The sequence below is a fragment of the Panthera onca genome, chromosome Y (assembly GCF_046562875.1).
Source record: "Panthera onca isolate mPanOnc1 chromosome Y, mPanOnc1 haplotype 2, whole genome shotgun sequence".
Classification (NCBI taxonomy): domain Eukaryota; kingdom Metazoa; phylum Chordata; class Mammalia; order Carnivora; family Felidae; genus Panthera; species Panthera onca.
The window spans coordinates 23,589,173-23,612,572 of NC_138358.1; the positions used below are offsets into that span (position 1 = coordinate 23,589,173).

Consider the following 23,400-nt stretch of genomic DNA (forward strand, 5'->3'; position numbering starts at 1 on the left):
AATGAGGGACACATCCCTCACCCAGCGCTTGCCTCTGCGGGGACCTGGGCTACCTTCACCGAGGGAACAGGAAAGAGCGCATGCGCTCCGGAACACGCACGACCCAAAACGGTGGATCTAAAGATACAGGGCCCTTTTCTGGAAATCCTTTATCCAAACAATAATGATGGATTATTTTTATTATGTACTGTTTCTCATACATTAATCCCAGGCCTAGATTCTTGTAACTGCTTTACTGAGAAAGAGTTCGAATACCACAAAACTCACCCATATAAATATACAAGTGAATGACTTTTTAGTATATTCACAGAACTGTGGAACCATCACGTCCTAAACCTAGAAGAAACCTGGTAGCCGTGAGCAGTCACCTCCTGATCCCCTCCAGCCCTGGCCACCACTAAACCCACCTCCTGTCTCTATGCATTTGCCCTTGCTGGATAGCTCACAGAAAAAGGATCCTACAGGGGCACCTGGGCATTTCAGGTGGTTAAGCGTCTGACTCTTGATTTTGACTCAGGTCATGATCTCACGGTTTGTGGGATAGAGCCCTCCATTGGGGTCTGTGCTGACAATGTGGAGTCGGCTTGGAATTCTCTCTCTCCCTGTCTCTCTGCCCCTCCCCTGCACTCTCTCTCTCTCTCTCAAAATAAATGAACAATGGGGCGCCTGTGTGGTTCAGCCGGTTAAGCATCCAACTCTTGATTTTGGCTCAGGTCATGATCTCATGGTTCATGAGATCGAGCCCTGTGTCAGGCTCTGCACAGGCAGCATGGAGCCTGCTTGGGCTTCTCTCTCCCTCTATCTTTGTTCCTCCCCCACTTGTGCTCTCTCTCTTTCTCTCATAATAAATAAATTTAAAAAATTAAACATTTAAACAAATAAAAAGAATTCTGCAACATGTGGCATTTTTAAAAACGTTTATTTATTTTAAGAGGGAGAAAAAGAGAGTGCACACTCAGGGGAGAGGCAGAGAGAGGAAGAAAGAATCCCAAGCTGGCTTTGTGATGTCAGCACAGAGCTCCACTCAGGGCTCAAACTCATGAACCAAGAGATCATGACCTGAGACAAAATCAAGAGCCAGATACTTAACCAACTGAGCCACCCAGGCGCCCCGAGAAATCTTGGTCTTTAAATACTAAACCTAGTTTTTTTCTATACAGTAATAATAATCTCAGCAGCAATTAACCCTGCCTGCTTTCTCTACTAGTGCTTGGCAAACTATGGCCCATGAGCGAAATCCAGCCAGATGCGCCCCCCCCCCCCCTTTTTTGTAAATAAAATGTTACTGCAATAGAACCACACCCACTTGCTTACATATTGCTACAGGACAGCAATGAGTAGCCTGGCCCACAAAGCCAAGAATATTTACTACTTGGCTTGTTACAAAACAGTTTGCCAACCCCAGTTGTATACCAAAAAGCAACTACCTTGACAAACTGCTAGGAAAACCGGTGAACAAAGTTAACGTTTGTGAGAGTATCTGTGTACAGTCTGAAAGCTCACTGCCTGACTGTTTGCCGCGGCCAACCTAACAGTTACTTACAAAGCCCTCACAAAGCAGTAGAGCAGTACATCTTTCCTCCGGGTTAAAAAACTGGGTACTAAGCAACTTACATGCCTCAGTTCTGCAAGTGAATGATAGTTGCCTCAAATCTCCGCTTAAATCTAAGGACGACGTTTGAACTCTCAGGTTAACCAAGCAATTATTCATTGCAAGTCAACACCATCGATGCAAGTAAACGACTACTTCTTAACCGAATGGATGGCTTCATATTTTTGTTAATAACTGGTTTCAAAAGTCTAGACAATTTTATCCCAACACAGTAACAGACACGTTGTAAATAAATTTCCACCTGCCCAAGATTACACGCTCAGCCAGGTACAAAGTGCAGGTGACATTCAGTGGAGAGCTTAGGTTTTTGACACGTCCTGTGCGAGAGGCCAAGGGGCTGTCCAGGTGGAGGGTCCGTGGGCAGCTGGCTGTGGGAGAAGAGCATCCAGGGAAAGGTGGCCCACCCGTGGAGTGACCCCAAGCAGAAGATATTTAAAGATTTGAGGGGCAGGGTGCCTGGGTGGCTCAGTAGGTCAAGCGTCCAACTTCGGCTCAGGTCATGATCTTGTGGTTCATGGGTTCAAGCCCCGTGTCGGGCTCTGTACTGACTGCTCAGGGCCTGGAGCCTGCTTCCATTCTGTTTGTCTCTCTCTCTCTCTCTGCCCCTCCCTGGCTTGTGCATACACACTCACTCTCTCTCAGAAATAAATAAAACTTTAAAAAAAAAAACAAACCAGGGGGCTGGGGAGACTGAAGGAGGCTGCCCGGACAGAAGACAGAGCCACGGGCAGATAACCACAGAGATGGAACCCTGGATCCCCAGCAATTAGAGCGCTGGTGAAAGAGGGCACCAGGTAAACCACAGGAGATAAAGGAGAAAGGCTGAGCATCGCAGAAGCCTCCACCACCAAAGTTCACACTGACGAGGACGGCCGGCGACCCTGCCCGTGCGGGGAAAGCCCCCAGGGGAAGCTGACCAACGCTCCGGCTGGGGTCACCACCAGAGCCCGCAGCACTGTGGTGGCTGGGGTCAAGACCAGCACCTGTCCCCCAAAACAGGGACCCAGAGGCTGCAGGCCCTCAAGGCAGCATTCAAGGCGTGCCTGGGTCAGTTTCATCTCCTCTCTCTCTCTCCTCTTGGCGCTAAGTACACAATCTGGAGGGCAAAATGTAGAATACAGAACACATGCAGATGGTAACTTGGGTCTGTACCCAGTGAACTATTGCCTGAATTCCATTAGGTAAATGCTTTGGTGGCATGAGTGCAAAAAAAGCCATCTGTGTTCAGAGTTTGTACTTACTCTTTCAGTAACCATCTACAGAGCAAGTACGATGCAAAAAACCGCTAGATACTGGACAGTGGGTGGGTCTTGCAAGATGTAGTTCCCGCCTCGAAGACATTTCTAGGCTTAGAGGCCAATGCTTCTCAACCTGTAATGTGCACACAAGTCTCCCAGGGTTTAAAATGCAGACCTGGGGGTGGCTGCGTGGCTCAGTCAGTTAAGCATCCAACTCCTGATTTCAGCTCATGTCGTGATCCCACAGTTTGTGAGTTTGAGCCCTGCATCAGGCTCGGCACTGGCAGTGTGGAGCCTGGTTGGGATTCTCTCTCTCTCTCTTTCTCTCTCCCTCTCTACCCCCCCACCCCGTCTCTGCCCCTCTTCTGCTCATGCCCTCTCTCTCAAAATAGATAAATAAAACTTTAAAAAAATGTTTAAATGCAGATCTGATTCAGCAGGTCCTGGGTGGGGCCTCAACTTCTGCGTCTCTAAGACCATCCTTAACAAGCTCCCAGGAGAGGAGACGATGCTTTGAGTTGCAGTATAGAGATATAGGGACAGATAAATGAAGTACCAGACGAGTGAGAAGTCGGCTTGCCCTCTATGGTGTGGATGGACCCTCCAGGAACATTTTCACAGAGCCCATGGCATTTGGTGCAGCCTTGAAGGATGCACTTTTTGGAGACTCATCACAACACACAAGGGCCAGGTACCGTGAGGAAGCCACAGAACATACAAGTTTTTTTAAGTTTATTTATTTATTTAAAGGAAGAGAGAGAAACCCAAGCTGGCTCTGCACTGACAGTGCAGAGCCCAACACGGGACTCAAACACACGAACCATGAGATCATGACCTGAGCTGAAGCCGGGAGTTGTCACTTAACGGACTGAGCCACCCAGGCGCCCCTGAATCACACATTCTAAAGGGGTTAAAATGGTGAGTTTTGTGTCAGACACATTTAGCATACTAAAAGTCACACATTCTTCTGTATCTACAAGAAAAGATCCTGACCCCACGATAAGAGTGAACAGAAGCGTCCTCCCTACAGTAATGCCCTTTGAATTGCAGTGAAAGAGAACGTCTTTAGGCAAAACCACCGTGACTAATGACCTGCAGGGTCTCACGAGAGTTGTTAAGGCAGCAGGCCCTGGAGGGGACACGTCACCGGAGTCTGGCTCAGCCACCACTTGGTGGGTTTCTCCGCGTCATCCCCACAAACCCTTCTATGGACAAGTTGTGCGAGACTCCCGTGAAGCCCCGTCACGACCTCCGGCTTCGCCACGGAGACGAACACCATGTTACTTCCTCTCATCCGTAAAGACTTCTCCAGTTTCTCCTCTATAAAGGAAGACTGCATTCCAAAGCCTCCTTCGGCCTCGCCCTAAGCACTCCACCTACACTTCCCAGAAAAAAAAAATCGGTCTGGGTTTGGGAGATAAAGTAGCTGGGGCTTTACCCTCCCCCCTGCACCCCCGCCCTTGGCTTCCTCCCCAAGACAAAGTTTCTCTTTGATATTTATTGTGCTCCTGGGGGAAGAAGCTGTAAAAGAAAAAGCAGCTTTGAAAACCTGCATTCTATACCCCTCCCCCAACCAACATCTCACAGCAGGTGGGATTAATTAGGCTTCAACTTGGCAAAGAACAAACCTGAAGTCGGTGCTACCCGCACAGGATAAGGACTCTGCCTGCCCGCACGTGACAGTGTATCCAAACCCAACGCTGATGGGCATTCCGTCCCGAGGGCCACGCGCTACAAAGGACCGTGCTTGGCACTGTTAACCAGTAGGGGCGACCGCCTACGCGGACAGAGGGTGGGAGCCACCAGCAGGGTAGTTCCGGCCAAGGTCACCTGCTCCAACCCAGAAGAGTCCCCCGCACAACGGGAGGCGGGCAGAGACAAACCCTGCCGTGCCCACGATGCGGGCCCACGTGGCACGCCCTTCACACGTACAGAACGGGAGTCCCGAGCGCCCACGCCAGTCCACAAATTCCACCCGGAGTCACTAACTGGCATTCCGTACGGCAAACCCACGCTCACCGTCCCGATGAACTGAGATGTCCCGTGACGTCAAGAAGGCCTTACTCTTCTTATAGGAATATGTTGTCTGGAAACAGCAGTGGGGAGAAACAGTTAACGCAAGCCTTTATTTTTTATCATTTAGTTATTTTGAGAGCAAGCGGGCGAGCAGCAACGGGGAAGGGTCACAGAGAGAGAGAGAGAGGCAGAGAATCCAAAGCAGGTTCTATGCTGGCAGGTCAGAGCCTGACACAGGGCTCGAACCCACAAACCGTGCAATCACGACCTGAGCCAAAGTCAGACACTGAACCGACTGAGTCACCTAAATGCCCAAGAGTCATTTTGGAACAAAGTTTTCATACTTCTTGGAACGGACGTTACAGATGATCGGGAATGAAGACCCACAGAGGCAAAAGAATCGGGTCTGGGAGTGGACCAGACATACACTGAAAGGAATCGCGTCCAATGCAGGGGGCAGCACGAGGGGCAACGTTCACCTCTGTCTCGGGGGCGGAAATGCAGTTTCACAAATGGGAAGGGCCATGAACACAACTTGAAAGGAGGTGCATGTTTAGGGGAGGACATCCCTAAGTCGGGTCTTGACGTGAAGACAGGGGCACGGGCAGGAAGCCCAGGCGTGTCACAGGAATGTCAGCCTGGCAGGGTGTAAAGCTCTCATAAGAGGGCGTTTGAAGATAAGGGCAGAAGGGAGAAGATTAGGAACTTGAGCTTGAATCAGAATCTGGGACAATATCCCGTAGGCAGTGAAGGCCCAGAGAAAGCAGGCATGGAAGTAGGGAAATGATAGTATTCACGCAAGTATTTGTGGAAGATGAACCTTGCAGGCACAACACGTGAAATGAATTTCTGCCTAAGAACAAGGCGGCGATGACGAAGATCCTCACCTCCATCTTGGCGCTGGACAGAAACAAGGGCTCAAAACGACACAGGGCAGAGAACAGGAACGTGGGCAAGGACTCTAGACGCTGTGAGGGAAGACCTCACGATGTGGTCACAGATGGACACAATGGGCCAAAGGAAAGAAGCCAGTGGTGCGGAGGTGTTGTGCTCGAGTGATTCAGAAAATCACGATGGCCAGAGATCAGAATGAAAGGAGGAAAACGACACGGAGTCTAATATCCTATTTCAAAGGCCACGAATCACACGTGCAACTTATCAGTTCTACCTCAAGAATGGTCCAGACAACAGGACCTGCATGACAAAGCAATGCCTTTTGTTAGACGGGGCAATCCCTGACGTCACCGCTTCAGGCTGCTTAATTTCGGTATTTTACTCATTCTCCCAGAACCAAAAAGCTTCGGAAAGGAAACCTGACTCATCCAGGGGAAGTATCAAGTAGTGAAATAACCTGAGTGCGTATCTCTGGTAACAGACAAGCCCACTGAAAACTGGAAACTTCCACCTAAACGTGTTGGAGACTCAAACAAGTAATAATTGCCGGCTCCCCTGTGACGAGAGAAGCCACACAAGCCAGGCAGCCCAGCTTCTAGAAGGCTCTTCGGCATCTCGGGACCGACCGGCACCCTCTCCACGGCCAAGATGCCCGAGAGAAAGGTCAACTCGGGTGCAGGGGCGGTGAGGGAGCCCCAGAGAAGACACGCAAGTTGTCAGCTAAAACCTGCACCAGCAAAAGTGGAAATGGAGCAAAACCTCTTCAAACAAAAAAAAAAAAGGGCAAACAAATGGGAAAACAGGCTGAAGGAACTGGCCAAGAAACTACAGACTACCTGAGGAAACAGAGGAACGAAAGCTTCAGGAGAGCCCAGCCTCTGGAGAAGCAGAGGTGAAGGAAGCCCAGCCTAAGATCACACGCCACGTCTTACTGGTGGGCCCTGTCTCCTTACAGAATCCAGAGGGGAGTTTCATCGCTATTTTGGAAATGTAAGCTTTTTAGTAAGTCTGGGAATATTTTTAAGGAGGGAATCTCACCTCATCCAAGTTAAGTGTAACTTTTTTTTTTTAAGAGGAAAAATCATTCGCTGGTTATGTATTTTTTAGTACAACCAGGAAAGAGCAAGATATGGAATCCCAGGAGGCTCTGGCTGTCTGGGTCAGCTTAACATTCCACGGGTCAGGGGAGCAGTTTTTACAGCCGACAGTACAAAGCATGCTACGTGGCAATCTGGAGGCACGGTGGTGTATTTCGTGTGTCTCGAACACTGAAAGTTACCTCTCTTCCCACAATTCCTAAAGAAAACCATTCCCTGATCTTGGTGCGCTCAGTTCCTGAGCGTGCTAGCCCAGTTTCCCTAAACACTTTGGTTGTGTGCCGTGAAAAACCTGGAAGTTTGAACAAGTCGTGTTTAGGATGTTAAATTGTGAATTGTGAATGAGGTGGGGAGCGCTGTGATTGAACAGATTATCGACACACAAGATGCTGATACTTATCTCTTCCTAAGGAAAATCTGCCTCCACATTTCAAGCTGTAAAGTCACCGGAATAACGGTTTACATAAGAGTGACAGACTACATCTTTTTAGGTCTTTGGTATCTGTGTTAAAAACTGTACAAAATGAGGGGCACCTGGGTGGCTCAGTCGGTTAAGCGTCCGATTCTTGATTTCAGCTCAGGTTACGATCTCACTATTTGTGATTTCAAGCCCCATGTCGGGTTCTGTGCTGACACTGTGGAGCCTACTTGGGATGCTCTCTCTTTCTCAAAATAGATAAATAAACTTCAAGACAATCTAGACAAAATGAAATGTCTGTGTACGGATCATCAAACCACCAACAAAATCTCAATTGTGGAAAGAAAAAAAAAAAAACACCTCTTCTTTTTCCTCATGGTCGACAACCAAAATCAAAAAGCAAGAGAAAAGACAAAACGATGCCCCCCCTAAAACTAACAAAAGAAACCACAACCCACCTCCTGGGCTTTGGTCTCCCGGTGAGCGAGTTGGTGTTTACTCCGAGGCATTTAAGAACGCGACGGCTCGCTCTGACTATTCTAACACGTTCCTTTCAGCCTCCCTAAAAGGAGAGCTGGTCACGTGAGACCCCGTAAAAAGAAAGGCAAATGTGGCCTGCACGGGACCAAGGCAGGTTAACTACCGGCCAGACCCCGGCCGACGAGATACATAAAAGGAAGACACGCCTGGGTGACGAGCTCGTGCGCGGAGGGGGGATGTGGCCAACAAAAGCGTCAAGGCAGAAGTCCCACGGAAGAGGAGGACAAGATCTGGAGGCTGCACTGGACAGCCAGAGACGGAAACCGAAATCTGGAGGACGGCTCAAGCACAATCGGCAGAGGAGGGGCTCCGCATCTGGCGGTCGGGAGTACAGCGCAGAAGCCAGGCCAGCCGCGCCAGGAGCCAAAGGAGAAGCGTTCCTCCCGAGCCCGGGCCCGGCTGCCCGCCTGCGGCCGGATGAGGCCCGAGCGGGGCCTCCTCTCTACGGGGCAAAGGTCTGGGACAGGAGGACTCTGCAAAGTCCTCAACACCACATCGTCCCTGCATCCGAGGAACAGAGGCCTACGCACGTAAGGGACGGCTTCCGGAAAGCCACATCCAAGGAGCATCTTCTAAACACCCTCGCGTGTCAGAGAGGGTTCAGGCCAGAAGGGACACGAAGACTTCCGGCTCTCACGTTGCCGGTTAGCAATGTGCAGCCTCCGCTCTAGCTCTGCCCTCCGCGACCTCCCCTGAAGATCCCGCAGAGGGGCCCTGTGACCGCTTCTCCTTGCCGCAGGCACCAGTAAGGACCGTCAGCAAAGGGCACGGGAGGGACACCAGAAGGGGACTCCGTCACCCTTTCCACTTGCGGCCTTTCTTCCTCTATACCTGCTCCCGTGAGGCGGCAGTCACGTGGGCACGGCATCACGTGGGTGCACCCGTCACGTGGGAGAGGCCCCACGTGGGCATGGCGTCACATGGCCTAGGGTCACGTGGGCAAGACAGTCAATGGGCGCGACCGTCACACGGGAGTGGAAGTCACGAGGACAAGACAGCTGATGGACACAGCAGTCACGTGGGTGTGGCACTCATGCGAGCTCGGCAGTTAATGGGAAAGGCAGTCACTTGGCGTGACAGCGAATGGGTGTGGCAGTCAAGGGACACGTCAGTCACGTGGGCGTGGCAGTCATGTGAGCATGGTAGTTATGGGGGCGGCAGTCACGTGGGTGCAGCATCACGTGGAGGTAGAAGTTAACAGGTGCGGCAGTCACGGGAGCACGGACGTCATTGGAGGAGCAAAAGTCACGTGGGTGAGGCGGTTAATGGGCACGGCAGTCACGCGGGCATGGCAGTAATTTGGGCTCAGCAGTTAATGGGTGTGGCAGTCACGTGGGCCCAGCATCAGACCGACGTGACCGTTAATGAGCACAGCACTCATGTGGACAGGTCAGGCAGTCACACGAATGTGATAGTCACATGGGCTCATTAGTTCACGAGTGTGGCAGTCAGGGACTCCACAGTTAATGGGCGCAGCAGTCAAGAGGAAAGGCAGTCATGTGGGCATGGCTTGACACATGTTAATGGATGTGGCAGTCACAAGGGCATAAGTCATGTGGGTGGCACAGCTAAGGGCGGCCATTAGGCCGACCCGCCAGTCACATGGGCGTTGAGTCACGTGGGCACAGCAGTCACATGAGCACGGTATATGGGCGTGGCAGTCACGTGGGCAGGGCGTCAAAGGGACCCAACCCTTAATGGGCAAGGGAATCACATGCGAGGCCTTTATGGCCATCCTCCAGTCACGTGAGTGTGACAGTCACGTGGGCATGACCGTTTGGGGGCATGGCTTTCATGTGGGTGTGGCCATTATGCCCACACGCAAGTACGGGCGTGGCAGTCAGGGACGCGTCAGTCACGTGATCACAACAGTTAATGGGCAGGGCAGTCACATGGGTGTGGCAGGTAGGACCGCGCGCGCCAGTCACGTGGGCGTGGCAGTCACGTGAGCATGACAGTGATGGGCGTGGCGGCCACGCGAAGGTGTCAAAGGGCGCGGCACTCACGTGAACATGGCAGTCACGTGGCTCGCCAGTCACATGGCATAATAGTCACGATCGCCACATTAATGGGCGCGGCAGTCACCTGGCGTGCCCAGTAGCACGGTAGCTTCCTGGCACGTTCCGCGGATACGCTGGGGGGCGCGGGCGGCTTCTCGGCAAGTTTTAGCAGCGTCACCCCAGTGCCTTCCCCAGAGGCTTCTCCACCGGCACGCCAGCCGGCTCCGGCAGCACCCTTGCCCCGCTCCCTGCTGAGCCTCGAAGGCAGCCGGGGGCAGCCTCCCGCCCGCCTGCTGCTCTGCGACTCCGTGAGTTTGGCCCCTGCCGGGGGTACGCGGTCACACGCGCCCCACGGAGGCCTGACTCCCGGCGGGAGGGGTGGTCTACTTCTAAGGTCTTTTTCCTTCGCTCACCCGCCTCAGCCCCGGGGGTGGTGGCTGCTCCTCATAGCCGGGGTTCTGCATTTACAGTCCTCTTTACTTGTCAATTCGAGTAATTATCCATTAAGAGGTAATAATTTTTTTGTACGGGGTGGGGGGGAGCAAACCTTTCTGTAAAGAGCCGCACGGCGAGCAGTGTTTCAGTTTAGGCTTCGTGGGCCTCGCAGCCTACAGCCAGCGCTCGACTCTGTGCAACCGACAAGACAAAGAACACTGTGTTGTATGTCGCCGGTCTGCCGAATCCTGCTTTATATGAAGCATTTCCTGTCCAAATTACTGAATGGTTTGTCTCCTCTCTGGACACTGACAGATATAAATTCCCCGTGACAAGTGCAGTAACATACACCCGCGGGGCCCAAGCAGCAAAATTATATTACGGGCCGGCTAGGGAACAAGGAGATGATGAGCATCAGCGAAGGATTAAAAGAGGTGGGAGTGTGGGACTCTTGCTCTCAGGATTGTGAGTTCGAGCCCCACACTGGGTGTAGAGGTTACTTAAAAAAATAAAATGTTTAGGGGCGCCTGGGTGGCTCAGTGGTTAAGTGTCTCACTCTTGATTTTGGCTCAGGTCATAATCTTGTGGTTTGTGAGTTCCAGCCCCACATCGCGCTCCGCACTGACAGCGCAGAGCCTGCTTGGGATTCTCTCTTTCCCCCTCTGCCCTTCTCCGCTTTTCGTGCTCTCTCTCAAAATAAACAAACTAAAAAAAAAAAAAAAAAAAAAAAAAAAAAGCCTTGACTCCTCCATTTACTTAACTAGTCAACTTAAAGTCACTCATTTTTGTCTGTTTTGTCACCTAAAAAAAATAATATTTTGTAAACTCTAAAGTATTACACAAGCATATTCACAAATTATTTCACTTACCATTTGTTGGTGTAACAAGGGGAACTACCTGGCTAGGCTTCAGTGACCTAATGATTCTATTCTTGATTTTTTTTTTAAGTGTTTATTTATTTATTTTGAGAGAGCAAGTGAGAGAAAACATGGGTGGGGGAGGAGCGGAGAGAGAGGGAGACAGAATCCCAAGCAGGCTCTGCACTGTTAGTGCAGAATCCGACGTGGGGCTTGAACCCACAAACCTTGAGATCATGACCTGAGCTGAAATCAAGAGTCCCAAGCTCAACTGACTGAGCCACCCAGGTTCCCCCCAATTCTTGATTTTAACACTAGGAAATAAGGCTGAAGTGGTAAGGGAGAATGCTTCATTTACAATTTTCCAAGCTATTTATTTAGGTACAATAGTTTCTAAGTCCTTTCCTGAGGCTGTTTGAAAAAGAAGAAAAAAAAAAAAAATCCCAAAGCTCAGTTATCCTAGATGCTATTGTTTAAACCTAACTTAAAGTTTCCTTTTTCCATTATTTAGCTATAATAGCATCACAGAAAACTTAAGTAGACAAAGCCACAGTATATAAATGATATTTTACAAAAATTTAGCCTAAGTGGATTATGTAGAAACCAGACCATAGTTCCCCCTTTTCAAAAAGCATGATTTACATGATAAATTCTCAAGATACAAATACTTGAAAATACTTGTGGTTTAAATACCACAGATTTGCAGTCAAGCAAAGGGAAAAAAAAGGAACACGAATTTCCCCAGGTGGCCCTTTGAACGGGTTCAATAAGTAAAAGGTGTTTCCAACTTAGGCGTCAGTAGTGGGTCCTCTTGGTTAAAATGGGAACTACATTTTCCAGAATCTCCGTCTCTGTATGGTTCTAAGCATTAGAATGAACCTGCCCAACTATGGGAGGCAGAAGCGATACAGCAACACTATTCTCTACTGGTGACAAGGTCTCTACAAGGTCACAGTCAGCAAGGGACGGCTGCAGAGGGGCCCAGGAGGCCCCAGGACGTCTTCACAGGCCACTGCTCCACACTGGGGCCGCGAGACCAGTGGCACGCCAGGGGGATGCACGGCCACACCGAGGGGCCTGCCTCCCTCAGTCTTCCCAAGCCGGGTGGACATGGGTTATCAGAGGCCTTCCTGCTGCCCAACATGCCCCCTGAGGACGTTCTCCCACAATTCCATGAGCTCTAGTTCCTTTAATATGTCTTCATCATCTGTGCGGCTCCCAATGCCTACGTTCCCTGTCGCCCCCTAGCGCCCTCAGGCAGGAAAAGGGAGGGTCTGCCCTCCCAGGGTGCACAGTTGCTCAGTGACGCGCACAGGAGCACAGAGTGTCTGAAAGGAAAACGGGGTCACCTGCAGCTCTTCGACGGTGCTTAAACACATGCGCCACAATCTACTCTCTTAACTGTGTTTAAGGCACGGAGCGCCTGGGTGGCTCAACTGCTTAAGTGTTAGACTTCAGCTCAGGTCATGATCTCACGGTTCATGAGTTCAAGGCCTGTGTCTGGGTGTCTGCTATCAGCATGGAGCCTGCTTTGAATCCTCTATCCTCTCTCTCTGCCCCTCCCCCACTGGTTCTCTCTCAATTAAAATTAAAAATTTTAAAAACCCTGTGTTTAAGGTGCACAGTTCAGTAGCGTTAAGTATAAACACATCGTGTATACCCCATCTCTAAAACTTCATCCTGTACGACTGACCCTATATCCGAACAATACCCCAGTCCCCTTCTCGCCACCCCCCCTGCCCCCCAGCAATCACCACTCTTCTTTCTTTCCGGGAACCCGACTGCTCTAGACACCTTACATAAGTGGAATCATACGGTATTTGTCCTTTCGCCTGGTTATAGCTCTCAAGGTCCATCCATGCCACCGCACATGATGCATAGCAGCCTTCCCTTTTAAAGCTCAATAATATTCCCTGTACATATATGCCTTTTCTTTATTTTTTCTCAATGTTTATTTTCAAGAAAGAGAGAGACAGAGAGAGAGAGGGAGAGAGCGTGCACAAGCGGGGGAGGGGCAACGAGAGAGAGGGAGAGAAAGAGAATCCCAAGCAAGCTCTGTGCAGTCAACGGAGAGCCCAATGCGGGGCTCGAACTCACGAACCGTGAGATCATGACCTGAGCCAAAGTCGGTCGGTCGCTCAACCGACAGCCACCCAGGTGCCCCTTCTTTATTCTTTCACCTGTCAGTGGACACGTGGGCTGCTTCAATGCCTGCAAGTCCTGTAGGCTACATGGATGTGACCACGTGGGATCAATGTGACCACGTGGGAAACCACACTGCATAACCTATACCTCATCAGTGTGACTGTATGTTACCCAACGGGCCCATACCACAATGTCCACACCAGCATCATCAATGACACCTAAGACCCCAGAACAACCCAGATGTCCAAAAAGTAAACTATGGGACGGCTCATGGTGGAATATCATGTCACACTTCTCTACCTCTGACACTGGGGCTGGGTAATTCTTTGTTGTGGGGGGTCGTGCTGGGCGCAAAATATTTACTAGCAGTATCCCTGCTCTCCACCTACTAGATGCCAGGACCATCCGTCACCCCGATTTGTAACAACTAAAAATGTCTCCAGATATTACCGAATGCCCCCTAGGGGACCCCCCAAAAAAATCACCCTTAGTTCAGAGCCACTGTTCTAGAGAAAGGATTAAGTATCCGGGACAACCATGCCAGCTCTCGTGAACATCTGCACGAAAAGCAAGACACCGCCTAAATCCCATTTTCACGCCTGCCCCGCAAACCCCATCCACCGTGGTGAGAAGCAGACAGCCTCACAGGGACAGGCTCTCTGGTGACTGGCAGCCACGCACAAGGCCCATCGGGCCAGGTGGAGCCACCGTGTTTAATGAGGCCCATCATTACCATGCAAAGCGGGCCTTGTTGTTCTGGGCACCACGGGTCCTGTCCCAACATCACACACCCGCAACTAAGAAGCCTTTGTTCTTTCTCCCCACAGAAAATGGTCTTTCTTGTCTGCGGGCTTTGCTGGCCAGGTCCCCTCCATTCAGGCCGCCGCCCCCATCATGGACATGCACACACTGTACCTGGCTCGCTCCCGTTGGACGCCACACAAGCCTCCTCCTGCCTCCGCCGCGGGCCTGGCGGCCCTCCTCCTGGCCTCTCCGACACCCGGGCTGCATCGCCAACCACTGCTCTGAACCCTGTTGATGGGCCTCTGCCTCTGCTTCTAGCCCCGTGGCGGGACTAGCCCGTCTTTGAGAACAAAGCCCAGGTGGCATCTTTGTTTAGTCCCTCCTATACCAACGTCTGTTGCAAGGCAGGAGGCAACACTGTGGAAAGGGCGAACAGAGGAAGGGAACCAGTGAAAATAGCCAGGTTTTTGTCTCAAGCCCTGCCTTCATCCTAAGGACCGTGGGAGGAAAACCCCACTACAGTCCTTTTTTTTTTTTTTTTTTTTTTTTAACATTTATTCATTTTTGAGCCACAGAGACAGCATGAGCAGAGGAGGGGCAGAGAGAGGGAGACACAGAATCCAAAGCAGGCTCCAAGCTCCAAACTGTCGGCACAGAGCCCGACACGGGGCTCCAAATCACAGACGGCGAATCACAAGGACTCTGAAGTTGGGTGCTTAACCCAGGTGTCCCCAGTCCTGGTCTTTCAAGTCAATCTTAGAAATCTCAAGACTGGTTGGGGCAAAACCACCCCAAGCATATATGTATGTATGCATGCATGTATATTCTAATTTATTAATTTATTTAAAGTTTATTGAGAGAGCCAGAGAGAGCACAAGCAGAGGGAGGGGCAGAGAGAGAGAGAGAGAAAGAAAGAAAGAGACGGACAGAAAGAAAGAGAGAGAGAGAGAGAGAGAGAATCCCAAGCAGGCCATACAATGTCAGCACAGAGCCTGATGTGGGGCTCGAACCCATGAACTGTGAGATCATGACCTGAGCTAAAATTGAGTCGGACGAGCCATCCAGGCACCCCTCTCTCAGAGCTTCTGGAAACAAATGGTGGGAACATTAAGTGCCGGTTAAACAGAGATGACTGGAATTACTTAGGTTTTCAGTTTTCAAAGTAGAAAAGCAATCTCCAAGAGCTGATAGGCAATCATGAAACAGGAAAAGGAACCGCTGGACATTAGAACAAAGTGTCCCTGGCTTTTCAGAACACACGGCTGTTTATTTTTAATGGATGTTCCCAGCCTACTGCCATTTCAAAGAAACAGCGCTTGTCCCTTCAGATAACACCGCCCCTGTGCGACCCAAGAGACGCGCTGCTCAGAGGGAACGTGGCCAAAGTTACGTTCACCTTTCCTTTGGGTAAACTCAGAGCTCCCTTAAAGCGTTCGCTTTTTGTGCTGGGTAAAATATGGATGATCTCCTCCATCACAAGGGCTGTCTTTCTGCTTGAAAAACTCTTTTTTCAGTGATGTTGGCGGTGAATGAATGTTTGTGTCCTCCCCAAACTCACATGTTGAGCCCTGATGCCCGGTGGGACACTCCCAGGCGGGATCGGGTCATGAGGGTGCAACCCTCGGGACTGGGATTAGTGCTCTTCTACTAGACACCCCACAAGCTCCGTCACCCCTTCCCTCATGGGAGGACACCGTGGAAAGACAGCTGTCTATACAGAGGGAAGAGAGCTCTCTCCAGACACCCTATCTGCCACCACGTTGAACTTGGGACTTCTGGCCTCCAGAACTGCGAGAAATAACTATTTGTTTACGAGCGGCCCAGTCTGTGGTATTGTTGTTACATTAGCCGGAAGAGACAAAGGCAGATGTCAAAGGTCCAGCCCACAGGGCCTCGCTGAGCCCTGCGGGAAGAACACGAAGCCCTGACTTGCACAGCAAGTGCTCATAAGGTCGAGAAGGGGCCGCGTGTACAAAAGATGCCGCTCGCGGAAGTGAAATCAGCACTCAGTGGGAGCAGGCCTTTTTTTTTTTTTTTAATTCTCCTAAATCTGACCATCTGGATTTTTATCGATAATTTCCCTAGGACCTCAAAGGCTGGCAGTCCTTGGCTTTTAAAAGGGAGGTGAGTGAGGGCCACCTGGGTGGCTCAGCCGGTTGAGTGTCCGACTTCGGTTCAGGTCATGATCACATGGTTCGTGAGTTCGAGCACCGTGTCGGGACCTGTGCTGACAGCTCGGAGCCTGGAGCCTGCTTCGGATTCTGTTTCCCTCTCTCTCTGTCCCTCCCCCACTCATGCTTTCGCTCTCAAAAAATAAAAAAATAAAACATCAAAACAAATTTTTAAATGAGGTGAGAAAAAAAATCATTATCAGAAGGTCACATACACGTAACCACGCACGCACCTCTGGTCGTCCTCTGTCATACACGCCTCTTCTGTGTCAGAAGCCACGGCAGCACGCGGGAACCCTACCCCCCAGGCGGTCTTCCTCATGTCCCTTCACCCAGCATTCTGCCACTATCCCTACCCGCATGTCCCCTCCTCCCCTCTCATGTGGGCTCCCTCAGCACTCTAGTCAAGCACTGAGTTCTCCAGGCCCGACTGTATCTTCCAGGGCAATACCCTCCCACCACTGGTGAGCATCAGTCTCTGGAGGCCAGAAGCCCTGCTCTCCCCACAGTAGGAATCCGCCACAGGAGGGGACGGCCATGTTCCCCTGCAGGGAGGGTGGCTGTGCGGTGGTCCTGGCACAGGGGACGGAAGCAGGCGTCAGCTGGAGGCCGCATCAGGGTTTTTTTGTTGTTTATTTGAGAGAGAGAGAAGGAGAGACCAAAAGGAGGGGAAGAGCAGAGAGAGAGAGGGAGAGAGAGGATCCCAAGTAGGCTGCATGCTGTCAGTGCAAAGCCTGATGTAGGGCCTGATCTCACGAACCATGAACAGATCAGGACCCGAGCCGAAATCAGGAGTCAGGCGCTTAACCGACCGAGGCGCCCAGGTGCCCTGTGAGGCTGCATCAGAAGCAGACACATCTGGGGCCCCCGAGAAAGAACACACGGGCCCGCAGATGCTATAGCTACCGTGCAGACAGCAGAGAGAGACCCGAAGAGTCTCGGGGCCCAGGAGGTGGCCAGCCACGGGTGGGAGCCGGCCACGCACCAGAGCTGGGTGTTCGGGCAGCACACTCAACGGTCTAGGTCGCCCATGCTCCCGTGACGTGCCTGCGGCGAGGTCCTCAGAAAACCAGAACAATCCAGCCAGAAGACATGGATGCTTTCAAATGAGTCATAATTCTTTAAATATCCAGAGCAAGGTGCCTGGTTCAGTCAGTTAAGTTTCTGACTCTTGGTTTTGGCTCAAGTCATTATCTCATGGTTCAAGAGTTCGAGCCCCACGTTGGGCTCTGCACTGACAGTGTGGAGTCTACTTGGGATTCTCCCTGTCTGTCCCTGCCCTGCAAGTATGTGATCCCTTTCAACATAAATAAAATAAAATTAAATAAATAAATAAATAAATGTTTTAAAATGTTATTTATTTTGAGAGGCATAATTTATCATGTCTGAGAAACAGGCTAAGAAAACCTACATGTCTTGCTTACTGATGTTCGTATTTAAGGGGCACCTGGGTGCCTCAGTCAGGTAAGCATTCGACTTTGGCCGATAGCACGGAGCCTGCTTTGGATTCTGTCTCCCTCTCTCTGTGCAACCCCCACCCCCGCCCCAGCTTTGTTCTCTCTCTCTCAAAAATAAACATTAAACAAAATATTATATTAAAAAAAGAGTAAGACAAACTGCACATACCCTAAAGAAAAAAAAAAATCCAGCAGCTATGAGGAGTCATCACATTTCTGTTTGTCTAATGCCTGTACTCTTTGATGGCAAAGACTAATGGTATAAACCACTGTAAAAAAAACCCAAACAAACAAAAAACCAGAAAAACCAAAAAAAACAAAACAAAAAACCCATAAAAGAAAAAACTAAAAACCATGGATGGAAGCAGGGTTGATACGTACAAAATCTAATTGTTTTAATATAAATGAGACTACATGAAAGCAAGTTTTTATTACACTAAACACATTCCTCAGCTCATGAGTAATATTATTTATCCACAGTGAGCTGAAGTTAGCATCAAACCAAAGTTAGCCAAACTATTATCTAATTTGGAACCCTTCTCAATCATGAAAAAGAAAAACACTGGAGATTTAAGCTACTCCAGTCCTAATGAGATTGCATAAAAATCAGAAAACTCTTCGCTGACTTTTTCCAGTGGCCAACTTGTCCAGGCAAAACCTTCAATGCTTAATGTTGTTTGTTTCTCCCAAGTTCATTCATAGCTTTGGGAGCAAATATGGAAACATTCTAAAGTCTTAAGAAAAAAAAGAGACTGAAAATAAAAGAACTTAATTCTCCTGGCACAGTAGTGGCCTCAGCTTCAGCCAAGACAGAGCAAATTCAGAGCTTTTCTTTTTTTTTTAAACCTCTTTGTTTATTTAATGTTTATGTTTGAGAGAGAGTGGGGAGGAGGGAGGGAGGGAGGAAGAGCATGAGCAGGGGGAAGGGCAGAGAGAGGGGGCACAGAGAATCCAAAGCAGGCTCCATGCTGTTAGTGCAAAGCCTGACATGGGGCTTGAACCCACGAACTGTGAGATCTGAACTGTGAGAACTGTGAGAACCTGAGCTGAAGTTGGACGCTCAACTGACTAAGCCAGCCACTCAAGGAGCCCTAAATTCAGACCTTTTGGTTGTGGTTTGGGGAGGGGGGCGTACAATCTTTTACTAGATGTTAGAATATACTGGGGTGCCTGGGTGGCTCAATACATTAAGTGTCCAACTTGGGCTCAGGTCATGATCTCACAGTTCATGAGTTCGAGCCCGCATCGGACTCTGTGCTGACAGCTCAGAGCCTGGAGCCTGCTTCGGATTCTGTCTCTCCCTCTCTCTCTGCCTCTCCCCCACTCACGCTCTGTCTCTCTCTCAAAAACAAATAAAAACATTTAAAAAAACATTAAAAAAAATATGCTTCATAGCCCACTTCCAGTTTTTCCCAAGTTAAAGATTGAATTACTCACCAGTTAACTAAACACACTGAGTTAGTTTTACACGCTTAGTTTACGATACGTAAAAGTGCGCAGAGGCAAGGCACACAGGTAGGAGCCCCAACACACCTCCAGGTTGCGTACGTTGAGGATAGAGGGAGTCACCACCTCTTCCAGGGTCTCGGTGGCTTAACACGATATGGCAAAGCTCTCAGCAAAGTCATTTTTTAGGCTAGCTGCAGCCTGGTGTCATTCTGTCTCTTGTGCTTTATCCAGTCCTTTTAGGGGAAAATTTGATGTAAAGTGTATATTTGTCTGTTAGGACTGATGCGGGACTACTTGGGATTTTACAATCACTGTTCAAAAGAGCAGGGAAGCAGCTATCTCCCATGACAGACTATAAAACAAATTCTACCCAAGGATCTGGAAAACAAAGGCAGCTCAGGAACAGTGACCGATTCCAAATACAGCTAAAATATTTTACACAACAGGCAGAGGTTCTTTTCACTGTATTTGACATGTAGGACATAAGACAGAAATGCCACTTTTTCTCTTTATAAAAGAGTGAACAGCCTATGATTTGAAAAAAAAAAATTAAAACCTAAGTGACAAAAGTCAACAATGTTCTTGCTCTCATTTAAAGAGGGGTCCTTGGGGCGCCTGGGTGGCTCAGTCAGTTAAGCATCCAACTTCAGCATCCGACCTTCAGCTCAGGTCACGATCTCATGGATCATGAGCTCAAGTTCCCCATCAGACCCTGTGCTGACAGTGTGGAGACTGCTTGGGGATTCTCTCTCTCCGCCTCTCTCCGCCCCTTCTCCACTCTCTCTCGCTCTCAAAATAAACTTTAAAAAACAAACAAAAAATGGCCATCCCTCCTTGCTTAGAGTTCATTAAAAAAATTTTTTTTTAAATGTTTATTTTTCAGAGAGAGAGAGAGAGAGAGAGCGTGAGCAGGCTGGGGAGGGGCAGAAAAGGGAGACCCAGAATCCGAAGCAGGCTCCAGGCTCTGAGCTGTCAGCACAGAGCCCGACGCGGGGCTCGAACTCAGGAACCGTGAGTCCAAGTCGTACGTTAACTGACTGAGCCACCACCCAGGTGCCCCTATATGTATTCTTTACAATAGAGTTCTTAGGAAGCCACTGTGGCCAAAACGTGTACTTGTTCAATATGAGGGTTCCCTAAGTAAAAAATAAAGATATAAATACACCTGAGACACAAGCATTGCAGGAATTTCTTCCTAACCCCTATCATCAGAGGTTTTATTACAGTATACCCAGCCAGAAGTGTCAGCAACATACAAGATTTAAAAGCACAAACCAAACTAAAGAGCCTGGGGGAAGAGGGGAGGCTTTCCTTAAGGTGTATACCTTAAAAAAAGGTATAAAAAAAAGGTATAAGAAAAGAAGAGAAAAGAAAAAAGAAAAGAAAAGAAAGACAAGGACAAAAAGACACCGGTTTCTTCCATTCCTTCATCTGGGTTACAAGTGTGGCATACTATGTGAAAATTCATCAGTGCCTATGCTTACAATGTGAACAGTGTTCTATATGTAGATTATAACTCAAAACCAAGTTGTATCGTATTTTTAAGTTTATTTATTTATTTTGATGGGGGTAGGGACAGAGAGAGAGGGAGAGATAGTACCACACAGGCTCCACACTGTCAGCGCAGCGCCCGACAAGGGTGTGGGGGGGGGGGGGAGAGAAGGGGGGGCTCAAACGCATAATCCAAGAGATCATGACCTGAGCGGAAATTACAGGCCAGATGCTTGACGGGCTAAGCCACCCAGGCGCCCCTCGCTCTCTTTTATGGGCTGAACTCTGTGCCCCAAAGACAGATGCCCAAGTCTTAGTTCCAGGAATTGGGGATGTGAGCTTATTTCGATTCAGGGTCTTTGCAGATGGACTCGATTTAAGAGGAGATCATACTAGACGAGAGTGGGCTCTAATCCAATGGCTGACGTCCTTATGAGAGGGAAATTTGGACACAGACACCCAGGAGAGAAGACCACGCGAAGACAGAGGCCGCAACTGGAGGGATGCATCCGTAACCAAGGAAGGATTGTCCCCAGGAACCTTCAGGGCAGGACGGCCACTGACACCTTGACATCTGGCCTCCAGCTTCCAGAACTGAGAGACAATAAACCTGTTTAAGCAACCTGTTTGCATCTCTGGGACAGCCCTGGGAAAGGATACATCTTCCTTTTACAAAAAGGAAAGGGTATGACCAAGATGGGAGCAAAGACCTTCTGCCACAGTGACTTAAAGGTTCCAGAATAAGACCTGGGCTTTCCCAAGAAGCCACAGGAGCTCCTCTACTGGCCGTCTGCCGTTCGGAGTCCTGGCAGGGGAATGGGGACATCCTGACCTTCCACAGGATCATGGATCCCCATCACCCCCCCCAACCAAGGAAAGACTGAGGGGGCTCCTTTATGAACTGGTGGTACCAGGGTTAGGGTTAGGGTTAAGGTACCCAAGAAACACCCACATTTAAAAAAATTTTTTTAATGTTTATTTTTGCGAAAGAGAGTACAAGCAAGTGAGGGGCGGGGGGGGGGGGGGGGCGGGGAGACACAGGATCCAAAGCAGGCTCCAGGCTCTGAGCCATCAGCACAGAGCCTGACACTGGTCTCGAACCCATGAACCATGAGATCATGACCTGAACGCAAAGTCAGATGCTTAACTGAGTAAACCATCCAGATGCCCCGACATCCACATATTTAAAGGAAAATGTTAATGTTTATTTATTTTGGAAGACAGAGAGAGCGCAAGCAGAGGAGAGGCAGAGAAGAGAGGGAGAGAGAGATCTGAAGCAGACTCTGTACTGTCAGCACAGAGCCTGAAGTGGGGCTCGAACTCACCAACTGTGAGATCATGACCTGAGCCGAAATCAAGAGTCAGTCAGGTGCTTAACCAACTGAGCCACCCAGACACCCCAAGAAACAGCCATATTATAACAGGCTTTCCTTTCCTCTTAAAACAAGTAATCTGCAAAGCCCAAGAGGTACATTCTCAGAGCTTTGAAAATACTTTCTGGATTGTTTTAAATTGCATGCGGAGGGCGGGATAAGGCAGATAATAGGACCACATCATCCACTGTTGAAAACTCACAGGCTGGATGCCAGGGACTGAAGAAAGAACTTAAATTTCCAGCTTTCCCCAGAGATGCAAACACACACTCGGGTCAAACCACTGATCTTTTCTGGGCCTTTGTGTCCTTACCCATCAAAATCAGCAATTCAATCCCGACTGTACTTCACATCTTTCAGCTTTTACAATCTCAAAACTCCAATTCTACAGTCATTCTTACCCTGGGTCTAATTCAACAGTCTTGAAACCTGCAGTTCATGCAGATTAGTGCATTGGTAAGGCATGAAGTGTGTCCCAGGGGACACTGTGTGTGTAGCAGAAAGCAAGGCTTCAACAGACCCAGCTCAAACAAAGATTCAAGGTGTTGGCAATAACAATTAAGCCCCAGATGTTATGAAAAGGTAGCAAGGATCGAGACAGATGCTGAGCAGGACAACTCTTACACGTGGCGTACCCCTGGGGCTGCAAAGGCAGAGAGGAAGGAGAAGGGTCCTTCTTCACCTGGGTGGCTCAGTCGGTTGAGTGGCCAACCCTTGGTTTCGGCTCAGGTCATGATCTCGCGGTTTTGTGAGTTGGAGCCCCGTGTGTGATTCTAACAGTGCAGATTCTCTCTCTCTCCCTTTCTCTCTCTGCCCCTGCCCTGCTCACTCAAGCTCTCTCTCAAAAAATAAACAACAACAACAACAACAAAAAGCAGAGCATGGAAAATAAGTCTAGTTAATTGAATACTGCAATGAATCATCTTTAGTGGAATGTGTTGCCGGGAGGTACTGCTGGGTTTCTGCCACACAGCCTTTTCTCGGGCACTAACCTCCCCAAGGTCTGAATGGCTCGACCGCTGATGGTCATGTCCTGCACTCCAATAGATCCCTATCTTCACGAGAGACTGCCTTTAATGAGCAGGCCCTTTCTGCAGGGCCATAACTCTTTAAATGAGCAGAATGAAGCAGTGACAGGCTTCTTATCTAATAGAGTGAACTCCTGTTAATTCAAAACTAGAAGCTGAAGGGATAAAACAGACTCTAGTCGCCTCAGCTCTAATCCCAGGCTACAGTCAATAACAGTTTTACCACAGAAGTTTTTCAACCTCTTAAGTTTTTTTTTTCAAATGTTTATTTACTTTTGAGAGAGAGATACAGAGCATGAATGGGGGAGGGACAGAGAGAGGGGGAGACACAGAATCCGAAGCAGGCTCCAGGCTCCAAGCCGTCAGCACAGAGCCCGACGCGGGGCGCAAACTCACAAACCGTGAGATCATGACCTGAGCCAAAGTCGGACACTC

General features: G+C 49.5%; 1 protein-coding gene across 2 annotated transcripts in view; it reads right to left on the reverse strand.

Moving 5' to 3' along the window:
• The window catches only part of LOC145714888 (protein Shroom2-like), a 155,826-nt gene that overhangs the window by 82,400 nt on the left and 50,026 nt on the right, over positions 1–23,400 (reverse strand). The window lies entirely within an intron of this gene.